The 27149-nt window shown below is 46.8% G+C and overlaps 1 protein-coding gene across 2 annotated transcripts in view; it reads left to right on the top strand.

Annotated features, from left to right (window-relative positions):
- The first annotated feature begins 21486 nt into the window (after nucleotides 1–21486).
- LOC134352595 (synaptosomal-associated protein 25-like) overlaps nucleotides 21487–27149 on the top strand; it is a 79558-nt gene continuing 73895 nt past the window's right edge. Inside the window, exon 1 of one of the 2 annotated variants that reach the window (XM_063059872.1) lies at nucleotides 21487–21730. The gene's annotated coding sequence lies outside the window, so the exon portion shown is untranslated. The remainder of the gene's footprint in view (nucleotides 21731–27149) is intronic. The other variant, XM_063059871.1, reaches the window with a different exon arrangement.

Genomic DNA, 27149 nt, shown 5'->3' on the forward strand with positions numbered 1-27149 from the left:
TGTGGGTCTTGAGATGACTGAAGAGGCCGATTCGTGATCCACAAGGCCTATTGCAGTGTAGGTCACTGAGGTGGTGGTGGATGTAGCTGGTTGGCCCTTTCCTAGTCTCTCCTCATGTTGAAGCCATTTAGTCTCAGTGCAATGCTGGAGATATTCTTTGAGCCGTGCAGTCCCCTCATAGGCAGTCCTTCTCCAGCTTTTCCTGTCCTGTGATAATTTCTCCCATCCGTTCAGGTTGGCACTTCTTCAGGTAGGTCTTGATATCATCCTTGAACTGCTTTTTCTGTCCTCCAGGAGTGCGCTTTGCATCCTTGAGTTGGCCGAACAGGAGTTGTCTAGGGAGGCAGGAGTCAGGCATATGCATGATGTGGCCGACCCAGCACAATTGGTGTTGAGTCACGATTGTGGCTACGGAGTTAATGTTAGCTTCCTCCAGGATGCTGAACTTATTACGCCTGTTCTTCCAGCCAACTCTCAGGATCTTTCAGAGGCACCTTTGATGGTAAGATTATGTGCCTGTTGTATATTGTCCATGGCTCCACTCTATATAGCAAGGAGGGGAGGACTTCAGCTTTATAGATCAGAAGCTTAGCATTGGGCTTGATAACCCAATCTTCAAAAACCCTCTTTCTCAGCCTGGCAAAAGCTCCACTCACACAGCCTATTCTATGCCGACGGACACAGCAACCATCTATGTCTATGAACACTAATCCCATCACTAGGCCTACAGACCAGAACCTGGCAGGGCCAAAATTTATTTTCATTCAACACAAAACAATCTGCTGGGGGAACACAGCACCTGTGAAAGGAAAGGAATTGTTGATGCTTCAAGTCAAAACCTTCCACTTGAGCTGCTGAATTCCTGTTCGTTACCCCAGGTTCCATCATTAGTAATCCCATATGTCTCTGTTTTATTACCCTTTCCTGACTTTCCTTAAGAAAGTGAGTGTTGTTTTACACCCCTCTCATAAGTGAGGCAGTGGGAGCATTAGGAGGGAGGTGTGGAAGTTAGGATTTTGCCCCGGCAATGATGAAAGAGCAGTTTATCCATGCCCAGGTGGGTAACAGACTTGCTTTTCAGTCAGAAGATGGGTGGGGGGGGGGGAATGATCATCCCACTTCAGAGATTTAAGCACACAAGGCTCCACTGGACTGCAAAGTTGATGAAGGAAAGGAAGTGGATGTTGTCTACGTGGACTTTGACACGGACCCACATGGGAGACCGATCAAGAAGGTAGTAACTTGGGTTCGACATTGGCTTAGTGGGCTAAGCCAGAGACTGGTATTTAATGGTTGCCTCTGTGACTGGAGGCCTGTGACTAGTGGAATGGCACAGTGATTGGTGCTGGGTCTATCAATGATCTGGATGATAATGTGGTTAACTGGGTCAGCACATTTGCTGATGACACCAAGATTGGGGGTAGTGCACAGTGAGGAAGACTATCAAAGCTTGCAGAGGGATCTGGACCAGCTGGAAAAATGGGATGAAAAATGGCAGGTGGAATTTAATGCTGACAAGTGTGAGGTGGACCAACCAACGGTGAGCAGTAGGGCACTGAGGAGTGTGGCAGAACAGAGGGATCTGGGAATACAGAGCCATAACTCCTTGAATGTGGTGTCACAGGCAGATAGGGTTGTAAAAAGTACTTTTGGCACATTGGCCTTAATAAGTCAATGTACTGAGTACAGGAGTTGGAATGTTATGTTTAAAATGTATAAGAATTTGGTGAGGGCTTAATTGGAGTACTGTGTGGAATGTTGGTCACCTACCCACAGGAAAGACATCAATAAGATTAAAAGAGTGCAGAGAAAACTTACAAGGATGTTGCTGGGACTTGAGGACCTGAGTGACAGGGAAAGGCTGAACTGGTTCGGACTTTATTCCCCGGAGTGCAGGAAAATGAGGGGAGGCTTGATAGAGCTATACAAAGTTATAAAGGGTATAGATAGGGTAAAGGCAAGCAGGCATTTTCCACGGTGCTTGGGCAGGACTACAATTAGAGGTCATGGGTTAAGGGTGAAAGGTGAAATGTGAACAGTTGGAGGGGAACGTGAGGGGGCGGGGGAACATTTTCATTTAGTGGGTGGTGAGGATGTGGGACGAGCTACCAGTGGAAGTGGTGGATATGGGTTCGATTTCAACATTTAAGAGAAGTTTAAATAGGTACATGGATGGGAGGGTTATGGAGGGCTATGGTCCAGGTGCTGATTGATGGGACTAGGCAGATTAGTAGGTTCAGCATGGACTAGATGGGCTGAAGGGCCTGTTTCTGTGCAGCAGTGTTCTATGACTGTTCTTTTACACCCACTTGGGGGTGTGGTTTGTAATGTCTCATTGAATTAAAAACTGCAGCACCCCCTAACATTACATCACTCGAGGGCACAGTGCTTCAGTGTCTGGGGTGTCGTGCTGAATCCCACGACCTGCTGACTCAGAGGTGAGCTTGTTACTCACCAAGCCCACAGCCAACACATGGGGAAGCTTCTAGCAAAGCGTTAATTACATGGAGGCACGGATTAATCATTGCTGATCTTATGAAGTTCAGTTATCAGATATATAATTTAAATAATGAGACGGAAAGACCAGACACCAATAAAGATGCGGCAGATGGCTGGTAATGCTGAAATGATTAGGCTTGTTATTAGATCCGATCATGATGGAGTTGTGCAGCAGAAAGGCAAAGCCGTTGGCAGAGGCGTCTGCTGTGTCAATTGCCACAGATGGTGTTAAATACAAATACGACTTTGAGAAAACACTTGGCAAGGATAGTTCAATTCCACAGGTCATGCGGGAGAGGGAACGTGGTCGAGAATCACTTTGTACATTTGTGAGTTGGACTCCGTGCAAAAGGCAAACATTTTGGTTTGTAGTGGGCAGGCAGATTAATTAACGTGAATTAATTGTATCTGAACTGTTTACAATGTACTAACAGCGGCTTCATTTTATTTCCTTTTATCTTTTCCTGTTTTTTTTCCATCTTCCTGAAGTCATCGATCCATTCTGGGGCGTGGAAGCAATTGGATATATTTTGCTTTGGAAGCACTGATTTTGACAACGTGGACATTTTCTGATACCATCAGAACTGATGTCACAGGCTTAAGTTGTATCTTCAAATAAGTGACACCAAACACCTCAGAACCATGTTCCACAGTACTGTGCAAAAGTATTACACACACATCTATCTATCTATCTATCCCTTAATATATGTATAACTCATGTTTCGAAGACTTTTACAAAGTACTGTAGTAATTTTATGTATTGCATTGTACAACCCTCTAAAAAGCCAAATTTCACGACATATGTGAGTGATGATAAAGCTGATTCTGATCTGGGTCTCTATTGTGGACTGAGAGTGGGAAGGGGACAGGGAGAGGGGAATCATGGTTGGGAAAAGGGGAAGGGAAAGGGGAGAGAGCGGGAAGCACCAGAGAGACATTCTGTAATGATCAATAAACCAATTGTTTGGAATCAATTGACCTTGTCTGGTGTCTCAGGGCTGGGTGTGTCTGCCCCCGCACCACCCTCTGCCCTGGCTCTCCTCTGCCACCTGTCCCACACCCTCCTGCGGCACTCCACCTTCAAAAGGCAATGCCTCAGAAAAAGAGGTATTTGTCATAAAGGACCTCTACTTCCCACTTCTCATTTCTACCATCAGAGAGGAGGCACAGAAGCCCGAACACACTCAGTGATTCAGGAACAGCTTCTTCCCCTCTGCCATCTGATTTCTAAATGGATATTGAACCCACGAACACTGCCTCATTTCTTTTATTATTTCTGTCTGTGCATTACTATTCTTAATTTAACTATTTAATATACTGTTGGCATTTTTCTCTGTCTCTGTTTCTCTCTCTCTCTCTCTCTGTCTCTGTCCCTGTCTCTGTCTCTGTATCTGTCTCTCTCTCTCTATGTATATAACTATCTATATATAGTATATAATATGTGTATCTATCTGTATTTATACCTAGCTATCTCCTATATATAGATACGGGTATAGATCAATCAACATACCTGCATTGTTGCAATTTACCAAACAATGCAGCACCACGAAATCAATACTGTTGTTTCCAACAATTTAGTACATGGTTTTATTGTAGATTGTGTGAGTTTCCTCCGTAAACATTGCTTTAGCCCATCTGGAAAAGTTGTTATACCATTGGCTGGTATAACAACACTGCTGTCAACCTCTCTGTGCTCTTGTGATTGAGAGAGGCAAGCCTAATGCTAACTATCTTGATAGGTATCGGGAAAGGCGGGGGGGGGCGTTAATAGCACGGCATTCACAATCCTTACTTTGAACAGACACAGGCCTGCTGCTTGGAGCAGGTTTACAAGGTCAAAGCTGGGTGTTAGAGGGTTGGACTGACGGGTAGTCATGAGCATTGTGCTCAGCTCTCACTGTGGGGCTTGTGGGTGTGGGAAAAACCTCTCCACCGGGTGCCAGGTGACCTTGGACCAGCTTCCTGCCCCCCGCCACCATACACCACCTGCCCTCCATCTTCCCCCTCCATTCATCTGTTTGCGGGAGTACTGTGCAAGACTTTAAAAATTGCTACAAATTGTAATAAACCAAAACAAATCGTGCAAAGGTGGAATAACGAATTAGGGATTATGGATTCATGGACCGATCAGAAATCTGATGGCAGAGGGTAGAGCTGTTCCGGGTTTGCTGAGTGTGTCTCTTCAGGTTCCTGTACGACCCTGATGGTAGTGATGAGAAGTGGGCATATCCCAGGTGGTTAGAGTCCTCAGTGATGGGTTCTGCCTTCTCGAGGCTTTGCCTTTTGAAGATGCCGTCGATGGTGGGGAGGCTTGTGCCCGTGAATCGCCAGCCCTCCGCAGCCTCTGTTGATCCGGAGCCTTGGAGCCTCCAGACCAGGCACTGATGCAACCAGTCAGGATGTTCTCCCGTTTCTATACTCCCTCACGTGATCAGAAAGTTTCAAACTGTGTGTACAGTATAGAACCTTGAGATTCATTGTCTTGCAGGCAGCCACAAACCTAGAAACGCAATAGAACCCATTAAAAAATCCCCACACAACAAAGACTGTCATATACCCAAATAGCACACAGACCATGAACCGCAGAGTTCCCGAAAACGAGTCCACAGCCATGGAGCCAGTTCAGTGCAGAGGCAAGTGAAGCCAGTCCGGGAGTTCACAGCCACGGGGTCAGTTCAGAACTGAACTGAATGAAGCCGGTCCAGGAGCCCAACGGCAGCAGGCCACAGGCCTCAGAGCCAGTTCAGAACTGAGATAAGTCCTTCACCCCAAAACTAGTGTCTCAAAGTTCAAAGTTCAAAGTAATTTTATTATCAAAGTACATATATGTCATCATATACAATCCTGCGATTCACTTTCTTCTGGGCATAATCAATCAATCGATAACAGAATCAATGAAAGACTGCACCAATTTGGGGATTCAACCAGTGTGCAAAAGACAACAAGCTGCAAACACAAAAAGAAATAGATAATAATAATAAATAAGTAAACAATAGATATTGAGAACATGAGATGAAGAGTTCTTGAAAGTGAGTGTATAGGTTGTGGGAACATTTCAGTGATAGGACAAGTGAAGTCGAGTGAAGTTATCCCCTCTGGTTCAGGAGCCTGATGGTTGAGGGATGATAACTGTTCCTGAACTTGTTGGAGTGGGTCCTGAGGCTCCTGTACCTTCTTCCTGATGACAGCAGTGAGAAGAGGGCATTGCCCGGGTGGTGGGGTTCTTTGATGACGGATGCTGCTTTCCTGCTACAACGCTCCGTGTAGATGTACTCAATGGTGGGGAGGGCTTTACCCGTGATGGACTGGACTGTGTCCACTACTTTCTGTAGGACATTGAAAGGCATTTGTCTTTTCATACTCTAATTAAATAAAACATTAAATTCAGTGGGTTGAGCAGCATTTATGGGAGAAAGGAGTTCTCAAACTTTTGTGCCAAAACCCTGCATCAGCTCTGTAACAATCCCGATTTGGGGTTTCAACCCAAAACGTCAGTGATTCCTTTCCTCCCACAAATGTTGCTGTTGAGAGCCTCCAGCAGATTGTGTGTATCTGTGTGCAGTTTGCGTGTTCTCCTTACAAGTCCATGACTTTCCTCCACGTGCTCTGACCTGCTCCCTCACTGTGAGGAGCTGCGATTTGATCGGGTTAATAACCACTGTAAATTGCTCCTAGTGTGTTCAAACCTGGGGGTGTTAATGGGAATGTGGGCTGAGTACAAATTCATACAAATGGCTGCTTGACGGTAGGACTGGATGAAGTGGGCTGAGAGGCCTGTTCCCATCGCGTACCACTCTCTGATGTAAGCTTCAAAGTTGTCATCCAGAGTTCATACATTGTGCTGTGAAGTAACTAACCAACTCCAAACGGCTTGTGAATGCCGCACAAAGTACCTTGATGTTTTAGAATTAGGTTGAAATTGTCTCATAGCAATATTTCCTGATCACCATGAAGTCATCTTTTAAAAGGAGAACAACAAGAACTTTTGGTAAATTCCAAACAGCAGAAAATCTGCAGCTGCTGGAAATGCTGGAGGAACTCAGCAGGTCAGGCAGCATCTATGGTAAAGAATAAAGAGTCGATGTTTCGCACTGAGAAACGTCTTCAGGAAAATTTGCAATTGTCTGTAATAAGTATATCATATAAAAATGCAATGGGAGAACTGCTGGTCATTTCTGACATTGAAAATAAATCCTTTAAAATAAATCAAAATAATTAATAAAAAGAATGACAAAAAAGAGCCTATAAAGTTAAACAAACTGCACCTCTGTTGTTTCTTTGCCTGTCACTTATCCACCTCTAGATCTTTGAGCTTGTCTAGCACATTTTCCTTTATAATAGCAATGACACTCACTGCTGCTCCCTGACACTCACGGACCTCTGGCACACTGCTCATGTCTTCCACAGTGAAGACAGATGCAAAGTGCCATTAAGTTCATCTGCCATTTCTTTGTCCCCCATTACTACCTCACCAGCATCATTTTCCAGTGGTCCAGTATCAACTCTCACCTCCCTTTTGCTCTTTATATAACTGAAAAAACTTTTGGTATCCTGCTTTATATTATTGTCTAGTTTGTCCTCATATTTCAACTTTTCCTTCCTTATAACTTTTTTGTTGCCTTTTGTTGGATTTTAAAAGCTTCCCAATCATCCAACTTCCCACTCAGTTTTGCTACCTTATATGCCCCTTCCTTGGCTTTTATGCAGTCCTTAACATCCCTTGTCAGGATTGGGTGCCTACCCCTGCCATTCGAGAACAACTTCTTCTGTGGGACATAGCTATCCTGTGCCTTGTGAACTATTCCCAGAAACTTCAGCCATCTCTGCTCTGCCATCATCCCTACTCGTATCCTCCCCCAATCCACCTGCGCAAGCTTCTCCCTCGTGCCTCTGTAATTCCCTTTATTCCATTGCGATACTTCTCCCTTCAAATTGCAGTATGAATTCAATCACTGTCTCCTAAGGGTTCCTTTACATTAAGCTCCCTAATAAGATCTGGGTTATTGCACAACATCCAATCTAAGACAGCCTTTCCCCCAGTAGGCTCAAGCACAAGCTGCTCTAAATGCCATCTTGTAGGCATTCAAAAATTGCCCTCTCTTGAGATCTGACACCATCCTGATTTTCCCAATCCCCTTGCATATTGAAGGCCCCCTTATAATTGTAACATCAGCCTTATTACATGCCTTTTCCAGCTCCCTTTAAAATCTCAGCCCCCCCCCCCCATCTTGGCTACTATTTGGAGGCCTATATATGTTTTTTTTCCCCCTTGCAGTTTCTTAATTCCATCCACAAAGATTCAACATATTCTGATCATATGTCATCTCTTTCTAAAGATGTAACTCCATCTCTTACCAATAGATCCACACCATTACCTATGCTTTCCTGTCTGTCCTTTTGAAACAAAGTACATCCTTTGATGTTAAGCTCCCAACTATGGCCTCTTTCAGCCACAACTCAGTGATGCCCACAACGTCATACTGACCAATCTCTAATTGCACCATGAGTTCGTCCACCTTATTCCGAATGCTACACACACTTAAATACAACACATTCAGTCCTGCATTTTTTGCCCTTTTGAATTTTGCCTCTGTGTTTTCGGATTTTTTGAATTTTGAAGTTTTCGGATGGCTCTGCCTTAGTTGGATGCATCAGCAAGGGAGATGAGGCTGAGTACAGGGCTACGGTAGGAAACTTTGTCACATGGTGTGAGCAGAATTATCTGCAGCTTAATGTGAAAAAGACTAAGGAGCTGGTGGTAGACCTGAGGAGAGCTAAGGCACCGGTGACCCCTGTTTCCATCCAGGGGGTCAGTGTGGACATGGTGGAGGATTACAAATACCTGGGGATACGAATTGACAATAAACTGGACAGGTCAAAGAACACTGAGGCTGTCTACAAGAAGGGTCAGAGCCGTCTCTACTTCCTGAGGAGACTGAGGTCCTTTAACATCTGCCGGACGATGCTGAGGATGTTCTACGAGTCTGTGGTGGCCAGTGCTATCATGTTTGCTGTTGTGTGCTGGGGCAGCAGGCTGAGGGTAGCAGACACCAACAGAATCAACAAACTCATTCGCAAGGCCAGTGATGTTGTGGAGATGGAACTGGACTCTCTGACGGTGGTGTCTGAAAAGAGGATGCTGTCTAAGTTGCATGCCATCTTGGACAATGTCTCCCATCCACTACATAATGTACTGGGTGGGCACAGGAGTACATTCAGCCAGAGACTCATTCCTCCGAGAAGCAGCACAGAGCGTCATAGGAAGTCATTCCTGCCTGTGGCCATCAAACTTTACAACTCCTCCCTTGGAGGGTCAGACACCCTGTGCCAATAGGCTGGTCCTGGATTTATTTCATAATTTACTGGCATAATTTACATATTACTATTTAACTATTTATGGTTCTATTACTATTTATTATTTATGGTGCAACTGTAACGAAAACCAATTTCCCCCGGGATCAATAAAGTATGACTATGACTATATGGTACAATTTAACTCTTTGCCTTATCTGCATTTGTACCCAGTCATTGGCCTGTCCTTCCTTACATTCATGTTACACCCATCATCTACTTGTGAACCTGCTGGCTCATCCTCAGCTCTATCGTACTGGTTCCATCCTCCTGCCGTTTTAGTTTAAAACTCCCAGCAGCTCTAGTAAACCTGCCCAGAAGACTATTGGTCCCCCTTGGATTCAAGTGCAACCCGTCCCTTTTGTGCAGGTTACGACTGCCCCAGAAAAGGTCCTAATTATCGAGAAATCTGAAACCCTGCCCCCGCTCCAATTCTTCAGCCACACACTTCTCTGCCACCTCATTCTATACCTATCCTCGCTGTCGCGTGGCACAAGCAGCAATCCCGAGATTACTTCCCTTGGGGTCCTGCTTTTCAGGTTCCTTCCCAACTCCCTGTATTCTGTTCTCAGGACCTCCTCCCTTTTTCTACCTAAGTCATTGGTACCAATATGCACTACAACTTCTGGCTGTTCACCCTCCCTTTGCAGGATATTGCGTACGCGTTCAGACTCTGGCACTGGAAGACAAGCTACCATCCATGTTTCCTTTTCATGTCTGCAGAATCGCCTACCTGTCCCCCTGACTATAGAGTCCCCTATCACTGCTGCCTTCCTCTTCAGTTCCTCACCTTTCTGAGCCACAGGGCCAGACTCGGTGCCAGAGGTACAGCCACTGTTGCTTCAAACGGGTAGATCGTTCCCTCGCAACAGCGCTCAAAATGGAGTACTTATTGTTGAAGGGGACAACCACAGGGGTGTTCTCCACTATCTGACGTTCTCGCTTCCCTTTCTCTACATGGATGGTAGGGGTATGGAGGGTGATGGTCCTGGTGCAGGTCGATGGGAGCACGTAGTTTAAATGTTCAGGCATGAACTAGATGGGCCGAAGAGCTTGTTTCTGTGCTGTACCTTTTTATGATTTGCGTAACTCTAATTTAGAATCTGAGGAATACTAACAAGGACCAAAAGGGTCCCAAAAATAAGAACTGAGAATCTCAAACCCTTAGAGTTAACTCTGAGAAGCAATGGCCTGTTTCTCTGGTGAAAGCCCTTCTTTAGGGAGCCATACTGAACTGGGAACTCATTTTTAACAGAGATAAAATCTTCCACACAGTCCCCTTGCGAGATGCAAAGATGCAAAGAACCGACTCCGTGTGCTGGGCTGATCGGGTGAGTAATCCTGTGATTACTCACCAGTGAGGAGGCTGAATAAATCACGCTGATAAAAGGACTGTTGGAAGAGAGTAGGAATATGATGTGTCAGCCTCTCCTGAGTGCCTTTGTCAGTCGTGTACTCATCAGGCAAGGCAATGGAAAGGTTGCTATTTCCAGCCCTGGCTCAGTGAGGTAGGACCCAGTCAGTGAAGTTACTTACACCACGACTCGAGCAAATCTTAGTCCAGGAGACAAATGGGCACTTACATAGTATCTTCAATGCCCTTGGGGCTGTTTTGATCTTCCTCTTACGCAAGTAGCACGACAAGTTAAATTGGTAAATTGTTTTTCAATCAGCACATACACCGACGGACAGTGAAAAACTTTGTGTTGTATGCCTTCCATACAAATCATTTCATCAGATCAGTGCACTGAGGTTGTACAAGGGCAAAGGAACAGCAGAATGCAGAGTAAAGTGTCGCAGTACAGAGAAGGTTTAGTGTAGGTAGACGAGAAGGTGCAAGGCCACCATGAGGTAGATTGTGAGGCCACTCGGGGACCGTTCGATAGTCTTCGAACAGCGGAGTAGAAGCCGTGCTTGAGTCTGGTGGGAGGGGCTTCTGGAGGTTTCTGTTTTCCACGTGGGGTGGGGGGGGGAGAGGAAATGTATGGAATGTGACAGGTCTTTGATCACGTTGGCTGATATAGATGCTGGCCGGTGGTGTATTGGCATCGGCATTGGACTTCGAGGTGAGCGGTACCAGGTTGGAATCTGGCCGGCTCCTTGCACGCTTTCCATCCGTGCTGGGTTGAGCGTCGAGCTGGCAACTCGGCCTCGTAAACAACAGAAATGGCAAGGTTGCCTCCTGATGCGCCACAAGGCATTGAGAGGAATAAGAACGAGAAGTGTTGATGGAGGTTTTGGAGGGGAGGCTGTTTTGGTGATGTGCTGAGCTGTGCCCACAACTCTCTGCAGGTGCTGTAGTCTGGCGTACCGCCTCTCCCTTGTTGAGGCCCAGCGACAACTCTCAAACACCTCCTCTTAATTGACTCCTCGAACCGAATCACACTGAGGAGCACCAGGCCATTGTCTCCCTCACCATCACTGACCTTACTAACTCTGGGGATCTCCCATCCACTGCCACCAATCTCTTGTTCCTGCACCCCGCACCTCCCGTTTCTACCTCCTACCCAAGATCCATAAACCTGTCCAGGTAGGCCTATTGTTTCTGCTTGTTCCTACCACACTAAATTCATGTCTGTGTACCTCGACTCTGTTTTATCCTCCCTTCCTACCGACATTCATGACTCTCTGGAACTTTTCAAAGACTTCAAGTTCCTTGGACCCAACTGTCTCATTTTCACTGTGGATGTCCAGTTCTTAACACCGCCATCTCCGATCAGGTGGGCCTTAAAACTCTGCTATCTTGCTCTGTAATCTAGAAAGAAGCAGACAGACCAAACCTGTCCTCTCCACCACCGCTCTCCTCCATCCGGTGGAACTGGTCCTCACTCTCAATAATTTGTCCTTCAGCTCCTCCCATTTTCTCCAAACACAGGTGTAGCCATGGGCACTCGCATGGGTCCCAGTTACACCTGCCTTTTCGTCAACTATGTGGAACTATATGCAATGCCTACATCGACATCGTTCCCCAACTCTTCTTATGATACATTGATGACTGCATTGGTGCTGCTTCCTGCACCAATACAGAGCTCTTCGACTTCATCAACTTTGCCTCCAACTTCCACCCTGCCCTCAAATTCACCTGGTCCATTTCCAACTCCTCATTTCCCTTTCTCGCTCTCTCTGTCTCTATTTCTGGAGACAGTTTATCTGCTGATATCTTTTATAAACCCACTGACTCTCATAGCTACCTGGTCTATACCTCTTCCCACCCTGACTCTTGTAAAAATGCCATCCCATTCTCTCAATTCCAAAGTCTCTGCTGCATCTGCTCTCAAGATGAGGTTTTTCATTCTGGAACTCCTGAGATGTCCTCCTTCAAAGAAAGGGGCTTCCATCAATGCTGCCCTCTTTCATTTCGTGCACATCTGCCCTCACCCCATCCTCCTGCCGCCATACCAGGGGTAGCGTTCCTCTTGTCCTCATCTACCACCACACTAGCCTCCGCATCCAGCACATAATTCTCTGGCACTTCCACCATATCCAACTGGAGCCCACCACCAAGCACGTCTTTCCTCCCCCCCCCCAACCCTCCCACTTTCTGCTTTCCGCAGGGATCTCTCTCTGTGCGACTCCCTTGTCTATTCATCCCTCCCCATTGATCTCCCTCCTTGCAAGTGGAACAAGTGCTACACCTACACCTCCCCCCTCACTACCATTCAGGCCCCCAAACAGTCCTTCCAGGAGAGGGGACTACTTCACTTGTGAGTCTGTTGGGGTCATCTACTGCATCTGGTACTCCTGATGTGGCCTCCTGTATATTGGTGAGACCTGAAGTAGATTGAGAAACCACTTCACTGAGTACCTATGCTCCGTCTGCCAGAAAAAGTGGGGTCTCCTGGTGGCCACCCATTTCGATTCTACTTCCCATTCCCATTTTGACATGTCAGTCCATGGCCTCCTCTACTGCCATGATGAGGTCACGCTCAGGCTGGAGGAGCAACACCTTGTATTCCACCTGGGTAGCCTCCAACCTGATGACATGAACATCGACTTCTCTAACTTCCAGTAATTGCCCGCCCTTCATTATTCCCCCATTCCCTCTTCCTCTCTCACCTTATCTCCTTATCACCTCCCTCCGGTGCTCCTCTCTCTTCTCTTTCTTCTATTGTCTTCTGTCCTCTCCTATCAGACTCCCCCTTCTCCAGCCCTTTATCTCCTTTACCAATCAGCTTCCCTGCTCTTTACCACCCCTTCCCCTCTCCTGGTCTCACCTATCACCTACCAATTTGTGCTTCTTTCGTCACTCCCCCTATGTTTTTATTCTGGCATCTTCCCCCTTCCTTTCCAGTCCTGAAGAAGGGTCTCAGCCAGAAACACTGACTGCATGGCTGGACTAGGATGGGCTATTGGCAATGAGCGTTCTGTGGATCATGAAGCTCTCAACTCTCCTGGCCTCAGCACAATGGATATAAACAGGAGCATGTCACCACTCCCCTTCCTAAAGTCAATGACCTGCTCTTTGGCTTTACTGACATGGAAGGAAAGGGTGTTGTTATGACACCATGTAACTAGGCTCTCTGTCCCCTTCCTGTACTCTGACTCATCACTATCTGAGATTCAGTCCACTACATTGGTGTGATCTATAAGCTTGTAGATGGAATTCAAGCAGAATCTGGCCACTCAGTTGTGAATGTATAGAAGTAGAGTTGAGGGCTGAGGATGCAGCCTCATGGGACACCAATTTTGAGAATAATCGTAGTGGTGGAGGTATTGCTGCCTCAAATTCTCTCTCTCTCGCTCTCCCTATCTCTATATCTTTTTATCTCTATCTCTATATCTGTATCTTTATATCTCTATCTCTCTATCTCTATTTCTCTCTCTCTCTCTCTCTCTCTCTCTCTCTCTCGCTCTTAATGCTTTCGGAGGATGGTGTTGGGACCCTGAGTCTTGGGCAGGGATTGATCAATGTGGTTTGTGGATTGGACTCTGTAGTTCACGTTATGATGTTGTTTTTGTTTCTAGTTGCTTCTTGGTTGCCGTTTGGTGTGATTTTGGTTGCGGCAGCCTGCAGGTAACGAGTGACACGGGGCTGGATTGAACTGAGCTAAGCTAAACTGAGTATTCTGTGTGTTTTGCTCTTTTTTCCGTTTGCACAATTGTTTATGCATGTGGGGGTGGGTTGATGTTTTCCTTTGAACGGGTTCCTTGGTTTTCATTGTTTTGTGGCAGTCTGTGGGGAAGATGAATCTCAGGGTTGAATATTGCATACATACTTTGATAATAAATGTACTTTGAATCTTTGAATCTTTACTGATCGTGGTCTGTTGGGAAGGAAATCAAGCATCCACCTGCAACAGGGGCGATGGAGTCCCAGGTCAAGGTGTTTGGAGATGAGCTTACTGGGAATTGAAGGCAGAGCTGTCGTCAATACACAATAGCTTAATATCCTGTAGGTATCTTTACTGTCCAGGTGTTCCAGAGGTGAGTGTAAGGTGAGGGAGATGGCATCTGCTGTGCACCTGTTCCGGTGGTAGGCAAATTATATTAGGTCAAGGATGGCCGGGAGGTTGGAGTTAATATGTGTCATGACCAGCTTCTCTAAGCCCTCCATGATGAGGGATGTCTGAGCTAATGAGAGATAGTCACATGACCTTATTTTCTGAGATGACTGTTGTCTTCATAAAGTAGTCTTCTTAATAGTCTTCTAGTGGTCTTCTTAATGAAGGAGCTAAAGGAGGAAGGAGTGCTGTCTATACCACTGGGAAGGATTTCCCTGCTCGTTCTGTCAGTAGAGCTGCTGTATCCACCCGCACAGTCCAGCCACTCTCTCTTCTCCCCTCTCCCATCAGGCAGAAGATACAAAAGCTTCAAAGCGCCGTACCTTCAGGCTGAAGGACACTGTTAGCAGGCTCTTGAGCAGATGTCAGGGAATAATGTACTTGTACCTCTAGGTCTCTCTGTTCAGGTAACACTCTCTAAGGTCCTGTCGTGATCCATTTGAGTAAGATGCATCAAACGAGTTAACCCAATTAAATTCCTTCTACCATTCCTTGGCCACTGTTCCAGTTCACTTAGATTCTGTCGTAATCTTTCCTCATTGCCCAATTTTGCTGTCATCCACAAAGTTAACATCAGCATATAGTGATTTGGATGACTTTACATGGCTGGGATGGTGTGATGATTGCAGTTGTGGATTGAAGTCAAGGACACATACATCAAAGCCAAAATCTTGGTTGAAGAGATTTTTGAAGTGCTTTCTCTTGTGGCATTGACTGTCACCCTGTCTTTGATAAGCTCTCCACCGTTCTCTGTTTCCAGAAGGATGTGTCCTTGGTTACCTGGGTTGTAGGTGATCTTCTCAGAACTGAAGAATTTACTCACGCCATAGTTGTGGCAGCACGGTAGCCTAACACCACTGCAGCGCCAGTGACCCTGCTCTGTGAGGAGTTTGTACATTCTCTCCATGAGCACGTCGGCTTCCTCTTCGGTCACAGGTATTTTGTTGGGCCTTGACTTTCAGATGTTTGTGGATCTGTTGGTTTCCCTTTGGTTATGAGTTTCTGAAATTCCAGAGCTGTGCCATCTAGAGTTTTATCACCTGGAGCTTAGCTCCTGGTAGGATCACCCATGGTGAGAAGGTCAATGAGGAGTTTCCAGACTAAAAGCGATCCAACCAGCACCTCAACGGTGGAGATGACGGAAGATGCTGAACTTCACAACGGCAGTGAAGATGGAGGGAGACTGCAACAATGAAGTCCTCTTGCATTCCATGTCACTGGAGCCTGACCCTGACCTGATGCCTCCCCACGTTAAACAAAGTCACACACTTGTATTCTCCATTAAGGGAATCCACCCAAAACGGGTTATGTGGATCTTGGATCAGCCTCTACAGCCACCTGAGGACTCAACAATAGACAGCCTTAGGAGAACATCGTACTCAACTCAAATGATCACCCAATTACTACCTTTATATATACAGTATCTTTAGTTTGTCTGTTTGTCTATCTTTATGTATAGATTTTCATAAATCCTTCTGCATTTCTTTATTTTCCTCTAAATCCCCACAAAAAGTAAATCTCAAGGTAGTGTTTAGTGACCTTGATAATGAATTTACTTTGACTTATATAGTCACTTAGTGTGATGCAGCCCTAAACCCATCAGGTCTGCATCCACCGATGGAAAATCCTTCAAAAAGTAATGGATGCAGCCCAGTCCCTCATGGGTAAAGCCCTCCCCACCTTTGAGTATATCCACATGGAGCACTATCTCAGGAAAGCAGCATCCATCATTATGGACCCCCACCACCCAGGCCTTGCTGCTGCCATCAGGAAGAAGGTACACGAGCCTTAGGACTCATACCACCAGGTTCAGGAACCATTATTACCTCTCCAACATCAGGCTCTTGAACCAAAGGGGATAATTTCACTCAATTTCACTCACTCCAACACTGAACTATTCCCACAACCCATGCTCTCACTTCCAGGGACTCTCCTCATCTTCTCAATATGTATTGCTTATTTATTATCATTATTATTATTATTATTATTATTATTTCTTTTCTTTCGTATTTGCAGTTTGTTGCCTTTTTCACATTGGTTGTTTGTCCATCCTATTGGATGCGGTCTTCCATTGATTCTATTGTGTTTCTTGGATTTCCTAAGTATGCCTGCAAATAAATGAATCTCAGGGCTGTATAGGGTGGCATACATGTACTTTGATAATAAATTACTTTGAACTTTAAAGCAGTAATCGTACATTTATACGAATCCTGTACTAATCTGATCTTAATGTGCAAGTATTCCCAATAATTCCCACTAGGTTCTAACCCACACCCACACATTAGGAGCCGTTGATAGTGGCAGATTTATCTACCAACCCCCTGCACATCTTTAGACACGGGAGGTAACCCTCTCTGTGTAAGAGTTACCATACAGATTCGTAGAGTCCTACACCATGGAAACAGACACTTTGGACCAACTTGCCCACACCAAACAATATGCTCATCCAAGCTAGTAACTTTCTAAACATTTCCTATTGGCCGGTAACCTTATAAACATTTCCTACAAAATGCTAGAACTCAGTAGGTCAGGCAGCATCTGTGGGGAAGAATAAACAGTGTTTCGGGTCAAGACCCTGCTGAGTTCCTCCAGCATTTTGTGTGTGTTGCTCTGGATTTCCAGCATCTGCAGAATCTCTTGTGTTTATACATTTCCTATCCATGTTCTCGTCCAAGTGTCTTTTAAAAGCTGTTAATGTTCCTGACTCACCCACTTCCTCTGGCAGTTCAATTTACATATACCCAGTGGCCACTTTATTCAGTGTACCTATACATCCGCCTGCACATTAATGCTAATGTTGAATCAGCCAATCATGTTGGAGCAACTCAATGCACAAAAGCACGCAGACATGGTCAAGAGGTTTAGTTGTTGTTCAGACCAAACATCAGAATGGGGGACACGAGGAATTCTGCAGATGTTGGAAATTCAAGCAACACACATCAAAGTTGCTGGTGAACGCAGGAGGCCAGGCAGCTCTCTAGGAAGAGGTACAGTGAAATGTGATCTAAGTGACTTTGACTGTGGAATGATTGTTGTTGCCAGACGGGGCAATTTGAGTATCTCCTGGGATTTTCATGCACAACAGACTCTAGAGTTTACAGAGGATGGTGCAAAAAACAAAAAAAAACCTAGTGAAAGGCATTTCTGTGGGCAAAAACACCTTGTTAGTGACAGAGGTCAGAGGAGAATGGCCAGACTGGTTCAAGCTGACAGGAAGGCAGCAGTATCTCAAATAGCCATGTGTTACAACAGTAGTTTACTGAAAAGTTTCTCTGAATGCACAAGACTTTGAACCTTGAAGTGGATGGCCCGCAGCAGCAGAAGATCATGAACATTCACTCAGTGGCCACTTCATTAGGTCCAGGGAGTATATGACAACATGCCCACTGAGTGTAGCTCATGTTACGATGGACAGCAGTGCAGTGTTACAACCAAAGAGCCTTTGGCTTGTAGCTCCAGGCAGCCAGGTTCAATCCTGACCTCTAGTGCTGACTATGTGGAGTTTTCACGTACTCCCTATGGCCATGTGGGGTTGGTGGATTGATTTCAGCGTGTGGGTGGCTGGTAGGATCTGTTAGGGGCGGGAGAGGTGTAAAAGGAGGCCAGCTGGCAGAGAGGCCTAAATCCACTCTCCTGCAAACTGCCCAATCACGGGAGATGAGGGTTGGTGTGGAGAGGAAGCTGTAGTTTCCAGAGGTGGTACAAACCACACTCGGACCGGACGCTGTACTGTGCTCCACCGAAGACAGCGCTCACCAGAGGAAGGCCCTGAAGTACCAGTCCTTAGTCTGGGAGTGCAGGGGCAAAGGACGGCAGACGTGACTGCTCCCCGTGGAGATCGACTTTTGTGGGTTCCCGGCAAGGTCGGTATGGAGGTTGCTGTCTGCGCTGGGCCTTGATAAAAAGAGCAAGAGCCAAACAGCTCGCAGGATGGGGGAGGGAGCAGAAAGATCCTCTTGCTGGGTATGGAGCAGGTGAGAGGAGCTGAGCTGGAGGTCAGGAGCGGACAGGCAGCAACTTGGCCACCAGCTGGAGAGTGTAGAGGTTAAAGGTCAAAACACTCCATGAAGGTTGGGCACCACCTGACAGCATCTGCCCCTGGCCAGTTACCGCGTCAGATAACCGTAGAATGCACCCCAGTGTATGATGCAAGCAAATAGTGGAGGGGGGGAGTTGATGAGGATGCGGAAGAGTAAAGTGGGATTTATGTCAGATCAATATAATTGGTTCATTGATGATTGCTGGTGGCCTGTTTTACCGCTGTGTGACTATCCCTCTGGAGAGAGGAGGGTGAGGGAACATTCGAGCATTTATACAGCATTGCACAAATGATCTTTGGCTACAGAATTTATGAATGTATCTCTGAATCAGGTGGACAGTTTAACAACCATTACGGGAAACAAAGTTTATTTACTCGTTTCTCCCAGTGAAAGAGTGTAAGACAGGATAGCTGAATTAGGCCATTCAGCCCCTCGAATCTCCACCAGTCATTCATGGGTGATTTATTATCCCTCTCAGTTCCATTCTCCTGCTTGTTCCCCGTAACCTTCGACGCTTCGACTAAACAAGAACATTGAAACATACAGTAGGATGTGTCGCCTGCATTAAAAATCCAATGTACCCAAAGGTGGGTTGGGGGCCTCCAGAGAACTCATGGCTTCACAGACAATGGGGCCTGGCTTCCCCAGCAGACCCGCAGAGATTCACAGACTCACTTGTCCCTGACTTCCCCAGCAGACTCGCAGAGATTCACAGACTCACTTGTGTCTGACTTCCCCAGCAGACCCGCAAAGATTCACAGACACTAGGACCTGACTTCCCCAGCAGACCCGCAGAGATTCACAGACACTAGGACCTGACTTCCCCAACTGACCCACCGAGATTCAGACTCACTGGCCCCCGACTTCTCTAGCAGACCTGCAGAGATTCACAGAGTTGGGTCTGCGGCCATCAGGCCCTGATGTCCGATCAATCTTCGGGCAAGCACAAGCCAAAATAGAAAGGCACCTTGGTGGTGCCCAAATCAACTGTTGGAGGCTCTGAGAGTCTGGATTACAGTAAGCACACTGCACAGAAGCAGGAACTGCACCAACATTCCCATGGCACGCTTTGACTCCATATGACCCTTCATTTTAGTGTGTCTCTGAATTCCCCAGTGCAGTAAACATTCTCAAACACACATTGAAAGTCTTTGCAACAGTGCCAATAATTATATAACGTGGATGTAATCAACGCATCACTGAGTTTATACCCTTACTGCCCACATTCTTAACCCTGGGGTAGCTAAAGTGACGGCTTTGTGTCGCTGTACCTATTACATTCACATCGCCCCATGAGACCATGAAGTGCTGCAAAATGCAAAATGTATACAGCAGCTTTCCAATTAAAGCTCTCACACTGCGAGATATTTTCCCAGACTGTTTGTCAGAATGATAAACAGGGCAATTTAAAAATGAGCGCACAATTGTCACCATGTCGTACTGAGTTACTGAAAGCAAAGAGTACTGCAGATAATGTGATCCATCCTTCAAGAAGATCACAACCTTCTCACAGGGTTTGGAGGCTTGTGCCTCAATGACCAGGAGAGCTACGTTGACTGGAGTCAGGGCTTTATGCTTTGGCTCTTGGCAATGAAGTATCTTTCTACATCTGGGTGCAACGGTATTCCTGAGCCTCCACCCTGGACTTGCATGACAGACAGTCTTGAAAACCGAGAGGAAGCTACTGACATGGCGAAGGAAGCCAAGAACACTGCTACAGAGGAATCCATAACCCCCTCAACACGCATATCCTGGGAGTGTATAAGCCTCCATGTGGACCACAACCTTGTCGTTGGGTTTGGAAGGTTGCATGCTTCAATGACCCGGAGAGCGATGTTGGCTGAAGCCAGGCTTTATGCTTTGGCTCTTGGTAGGGTCTCTCATGCCAAACAGGTCAAAGGGTAGAGGCCAGATTAAGAGTGGTCCACCAGTCCTCCGGGTTTGGGGGTTCAGCTCAGGGCTAACAACCCTGACTGGTCAAACAAAACTGTTACAGAAACAGCAACGAAGAATCCTTCTACATCTTGGTGGGATGGGATTCCTGAGGACCCGGAACCACAGCTGGGGCAGACAGAGATAGAGGAAGTTCATTGCTGCCCTAAACAACAGTGGCACAATGGGCAGTTAGGAAAAAACGATGGCCCCTGAAACAGAGAGTGGTGGAAATTTGGACCAAGGTTAACCCTGCATGTGTGAAAACCTTTAATACTTCTCATTGCCGTCTCATGAGCCGTCTCTATTTCCTGAGGAGACTGAGGTCCTTTAACATCTGCCGGATGATGCTGAGGATGTTCTACGAGTCTGTGGTGGCCAGTGCTATCATGTTTGCTGTTGTGTGCTGGGGCAGCAGGCTGAGGGTAGCAGACACCAACAGAATCAACAAACTCATTCGTAAGGCCAGTGATATTGTGGGGATGGAACTGGACTCTCTGACGGTGGTGTCTGAAAAGAGGATGCTGTCCAAGTTGCATGCCATCTTGGACAATGTCTCCCATCCACTACATAATGTACTGGGTGGGCACAGGAGTACATTCAGCCAGAGACTCATTCCTCCGAGATGCAACACAGAGCGTCATAGGAAGTCATTCCTGCCTGTGGCCATCAAACTTTACAACTCCTCCCTTGGAGGGTCAGACACCCTGAGCCAATAGGCTGGTCCTGGACTTATTTCATAATTTCCTGGCATAATTTACATATTACTATTTAACTATTTACGGTTTTATTACTATTTAATTATTTATGGTGCAACTGTAACGAAAACCAATTTCCCCCGGGATCAATAAAGTATGACTATGACTATGGGTAGTGGAAGGTTCAGATATCTGCATTATTGTTTAAATCGTCCGTTATCATGGGGGTGGGGGCACCTGGTCCCAGAACTAGCGACAACCACAATGATCGGAATTGCACACAGTTGCCAGCGACCTGAGTTCCTGCACGGAGGAAGCGGTGATGTTTTTGTTTGCATAGGAGGGGAAATCATTTTCAGCTCGGGCTGTCTTGCACCCGCCCTGTAAAGCAGCGGATTGAATAAACGAGGCGGATTCGAGCGGCTCCTTTGTCTGGGTGGACGCGGACTCTAGGGTAGGGTAGGGTGGGGTGGGGTCGATCCGGTGTGAGGGTGGGGTCTGAATCCAGACAGCAGTGTCAGTCAAAGGCTGCCAGTGAATTGACTGCATTGAGTCTGGCTCCGGATTAGGAATTGTGGGAGTTACTCGGCAGCCTCTCGCTCGCCGAGGGTTCTTCACACTGATTCATCCGGAGACACAATAAAAAGCAGAGGCGGTGAACAGAGTTCGGATTTACGCTTCTTCATCCAGGCACCGAGAGGAATTCACGGTCAGTCATGATTTTTAAAATGCTTGTTACTTTACTATATGTTCGTAATAATGGCTAATTACTTAAGGGAGTGCCAATTTTGCCTGGACTGGCAGAAATGCAAACAACGCGAATGTTGTTTTTCAGAGAAGAACAAATAATATTGATAAGCACGGTTCAGTGACAGGCTCCGCCGTCTCGGGATGCTTTGTATACGGAGAGGGGGATTCTGTTGCACGGTAGGGGGGAAGGCGTTGACACTGACTTGGTGGCGGGATGATGTGGGGAGAGTTGGGATGCCACACACCCCACGCCATCTGGAGCGGGGTTTGCACTTACCGAGCGCCCGTGTCCGGTCGTTGAAAGGCCGGCTCGGAAAGTTCGGTGCGCGGATCGCCCGATTTTGGTTTGCGCTGTAGATTGTGAATTACAGCGAAATTGCAACGGTTGCGTTAAAAATACTAAATGGTCACAAGCTCACAACTTCAGCGGCGTGTCCGGGTTCACAGCGGAGACCCTGGCTGCGGTTACCACGAAACACTGGGAAATTTGAAAGAGCATTCTAACTGGTTGCATCACCGTCTCGTATGGGGCGGGGGGGGGGGGGTTGGTGACTTCTGCACAAAATGGAGAAAGTTCCAAACTCAGCCAGTTCCATCACGGGCACCAGCCTCCCCAGAATCGTGGACATCTTCGAAAGGTGAAGCCTCAGGAAGACGGCATCCATCATTAAGGAGCCCCATCTCCCAGGATATGCCCTCTTCTCATCGCTACCATCCGAGAGGAGGTACAGGGGCCTGAAGACTCGCTCAATGATTCAGGAAGAGCTTCTTCCCCTCTGCCGTCAGATTTCTGAATGGACATTGAACCCATGAACACCACCTCACTACTTCCCCCTGTCCTTATTTATATTGTAGTTTGTATTATGATGTATTGCATTGTACTCCTGCCGCAAATACAAATTTCACGACATATGCCGGTGATATTAAACCAGACTCGGATTAATTCTGGGCTGCCGGGTCTGGTAATTACTCAATTGACGCGATCGAGCTGGTCCGGCAGCCGCTGTTGAGTTGTGAGGCGGCGACGGACCCTCCCTCACTCACGAACGACCCCGCGGTCTGGTTCTCACCGGGATTACAGTGGGATCGGGTTTTAAAATCTTGTTTAGCGCTTGGAGTGAAAATCGGGCGGGGGTGCCCGGGTGTGTCCAGGGGAAGGGGCGAGGAACCCACCCGGGACATCCGCTTGGAGGTCGGTGGCAGGGGAGCTTCTCCACAATCCTCCCGGTCGGTGTCTGCACCGCGTCACAGCGGGTCTCGCCGTGGGTGGCACAGTGACTCAACAGGTAGAGCAATTGCTTCCCACCTTGAGGCACGAGTTCGATGCTCACCTCCGGCGCTAACTGTAACCGTGAGTGTTCCTCCCACAGCGAGTGGGCCGGTGAGTTCCTGCGGTGTGGGCGAGCGCTACAACCTAGATCAGTAGTTAAGAAGGAGTGAAAATGACATACCGTTAATGTAAATGAGTGGGAATAAAGGGACTAGTGGTGAGTACCATTTGCCTCTGGGTCGACGTGGTCTTGTTAGACGGTATTGAATCACTCTCTATCATATGTAAAAAAAGACACTGTCCTACCTAATATCCGCCTCCCCCACCAACTTCTTCTCCCGTTCTTTCCAGTCCCGCTCTCCCCTCAGCCTCCCTTCCTCTACAGACCCAAACTCAGACTGCACGTTCTCACTGTAGTCCACACCCCCATTCCCGTTTCCACCCACATCCTAAAGATGGCCTAGTCGGTGGGTTAATTGCACCTAGTTGTCTCAGTGAATGGTAGACTCTGGTGTTGGGAGTGGAATTGATAGGAATGTGGGAAGAATTGAAGTATAGGATGAATATAATGTTTGTGTAAAAGGGTTAGCATAGACTCGTTGGGCCAAACTGCCAGTTTCTGTGCTCCTAGGCCTGGGTGACTCCAGGCTTGGTTTGATATCAGATTAGTATATATTTCAAGATGTAACGTGGTATTGGATCCAAGGAGCCCTCCCTGCCCAAATATAACCACACGAGGAGTAAGTGTAACTTATCAACCTGTGGGTCTTTGGAATGTGGGAGGAAACTCACATGGTCAAGGGGAGAACATACAAACACCTTGCAGACAACTGTAGAATTGACCCCGGTCTCAAGCTCTGTAACAGTATTACGTGAGCCACTACGTTACTGTGCGCTCTTGGTTTGAATGTACTGATCGATCTATACAGAGTGTTATTGAGCCTTTTGGGCAGGTGGGGCTCTTCACGTGGGCCTTGGATGGCAGCCCGCCTAGGAGAAGGAAAATTGATTTTACAGCTCCGCTGCTTTACGGCCATACCCACCTGTGGGAAAGGCCTCGGGAGTAAACCCCGAGGAAGAAATCCGAAGCCGGGGTCCCTAAGGCAGTTTGGCAACTTCTGCCACAACACTGATGCCGAGCTGTATTGGTGCTTGCCCTTCCCTTGGACTACAGCAGTGACGTGGAGAGGGGGAACATGCAGTGTGGGCCACAGCACATGACCGTACACTTCCTGACACTATTCCATCTGCAATTTCTTTGCTCATTTTCCTCATCTGTCTTTCTGTAGCCTCACTACTTTCTCAAAACTACCTTGCTGTCCACTGATCTTTGTATAGTCTGCAAACTTTACAACAAAGCCATCGATTCCAGCATCCAAATCATTGACATATAATGTAGAAAGAAGTGGCCCGAACACAGACCCCTTTGGAACACCACTAGTCACCGGCAGCCAACCGGAAAAGGCTCCCTTTATTCCCACTCTTTGCCTCCTGGCAAACAGCCACTGCTTGTTCCATGCTAAAACCTTTCCTGTAATAATGTAATAATTTTTTGTATTAGAGGACTGTGTCTGTGTGTGTGAGTGTGCGTGTGTCTGTGTGTGTTTGTTTGAGAGAGGGAGGAGCAGAGTTTTGTTGTTTACTGTGTTCACTGTTGTTCTGCTGAACATTGTCGGGGGGTGTATTCTACGTTGGTGCTGGAATGTGTGGTGACACAGCAATCTGCCTTCGGCACACTCAGTTGTGTTGTTAACACAAAGGATAAATTTCACTGCATGTTTCAATGTACATGTGATAAGTAAAACTTGACTCTTGCATCTCAAAACTGATTCCACTCTGCGCCTGAGAGGGATGATAAATCAGCCATGATTGAATGGCGGAGAGCCTCGATGGGCTGAATGGCCTGATTCTGCTCCTATATTTAACCATGTTGCTGCAGGTTTTATTGTGTCCTTCGTTTGACGACATGATGCTGCGTGCTTCACCACACAGCTATGTGTTTCGGTGCTACTGGCTACATGATTAATCCCACACGACAACAGTTCTTGCCCTTCAAAACCAAATGATTGGAGGCTAAGTGCTTTGGAGGCATCTTGGGCTGTGAAGATCCTACTTAGAGGTGCTGCTTCTAAACACTAAATGAAATACAGCTACTTAAAGCTGAAATCACTCGAGCTCTGTGCTGGCTAATCAAAGGTTGATTGACTCAGGAAAACATATTGTAATGCCAGATTGCTAAAAACAAATTCCATTGTAAGACACAGGAGCAGAATTAGGCCAGTCTTCTCCACCATTTACTATCCCCTCAACACGATTCTCCTGCCTTCTCCCTGTAACCTTTGACACCCTGACTAATCAGAGTGAGTCAACATTGTGGGCCAAAGGGCCTGTAATGTGCTGTAGATTACGCAAACACGAGGAATTCTGCAGATGCTGGAAATTCAAGCAACACACATCAAAGTTGCTGGTGAACGCAGCAGGCCAGGCAGCATCTATAGGAAGAGGTACAGTCGACATTTCAGGGTGAGACCCTTCGTCAGGACTAACTGAAAGAAGAGTTGGTAAGAGATTTGAAAGAGATGTGCTGTAGATTTCTGTGTTCTAATCAGGAACCTATCAACCTCCACTTTAAGTATACCCAACGACTTGGCCCCCATAGCTGTCTGTGACAATGAATCCCACCAGATTCACCACTCACTGGCAAAGAAATTCCTCCTCTTCTCTGTTCTAAAGGGACACTCTTCTATTCTGAGGCTGTGTCCTCTGGTCTTAAACTCCCCCACAACAGGAAACTTTGTCTCTGCTTCCACTCTATCGAGCCCTTTCAATATTCGATAGGTTCCAATGAGATGCCCCCTCATTCTTCTAAACTCCGGTGAGTTCAGGTCTGGAACCATCAAACACTTCATACATTAACCCTTTCCTTTTCAGAATAATTTTCGACAACCGCCTCTGGACTCTCGCCAATGCCAGCACATCCTTCCATAGATAGGCACCCAAAACTGCTCACAATATTCCAAGTGCGGTCAGACCAATGCCTTATAAAGACTCATCAATATATCCTTGCTTCTATATTCCAGTCCTCTCGAAACGAGTCTAACATTGCATTTGCCATCCTTACCCCTGACTCCCTGTTGACATGGCTACCGCTCAGCTAATAGCTTCTTTTCTGACAATATTGCCAGTGAGTGATATTTTGACGCATTTCTGCAGAGATGGTTGCTAGACACGCTAGGAAGGTGGCAATGAAGGTAAAGAAGCTCTCAGTAGTGAGTCACTCGATGCCATTTGGCCCATTGACTCTGTGCCAGGCCTTTGTAGGGCAGATAAATCAGCTTGTTAACCCCACAGATTGTTTTTCTAGAATGTGGTCAGGCCGGATGTATGAACACAGGATTAGAAGCTTGGGGCTGGCACTGAATAATGAGTAGGGCTGAGGTTGGGATGCCAGGGATAAAGATGAAAGATTTTTTTTGTCACACGACAGTCGAAACATTCGGTGAAATGCATCATTTGCGTCAATAACCGACACGGTCTGAGGTAGCGCTAGGGAGAGCGTGCAAGTGTCACCACGCTTCTAGCACCAGCATAACATGCCCACTGCTTACTAACCCGGACATCTTTGGAATGTAAGAGGGAACTGGAGCGTCTGGAGGAAACTGACACGGTCATGGGGGTCGTGGGGATGGGAGGTGGAAGAGATTGGCATTTGAATCTGAAGGATATTCGCGGGCAACGGGGAGGTTACTGAGTTAGGAGAGAACTGGTGGTGAAATCAGGAGCTGTATTGGTGGTAAGGGCAGGGTTAATAAATCAAGAGGAAGTCAATAGCCGGGAGCAGTGACTGCCTCTGTCTGTAGATATTGGTCACAGCAGTTAGTGCCACCACCCCATGGCTTCAGTGACCTGATTCCATCCTGATCTCCGTGCTGTCCGTGTGGAGTTTGCAAGTTCTCCCAGTGACTCTGTGGGTTTCTCTGAGTGCTCCTGTTTCCTCCCACGTCCGAAAGATGTGTAGGCTGGTGGGTTAATTCATCATTATGTGCCATGTTGTATGACATCGTCATCGTGTGCCATATCATATGACATGGGCGATCATGGTCTTTCC

This window comes from Mobula hypostoma, chromosome 10 (genome assembly GCF_963921235.1).
Source record: "Mobula hypostoma chromosome 10, sMobHyp1.1, whole genome shotgun sequence".
NCBI lineage: Eukaryota > Metazoa > Chordata > Chondrichthyes > Myliobatiformes > Myliobatidae > Mobula > Mobula hypostoma.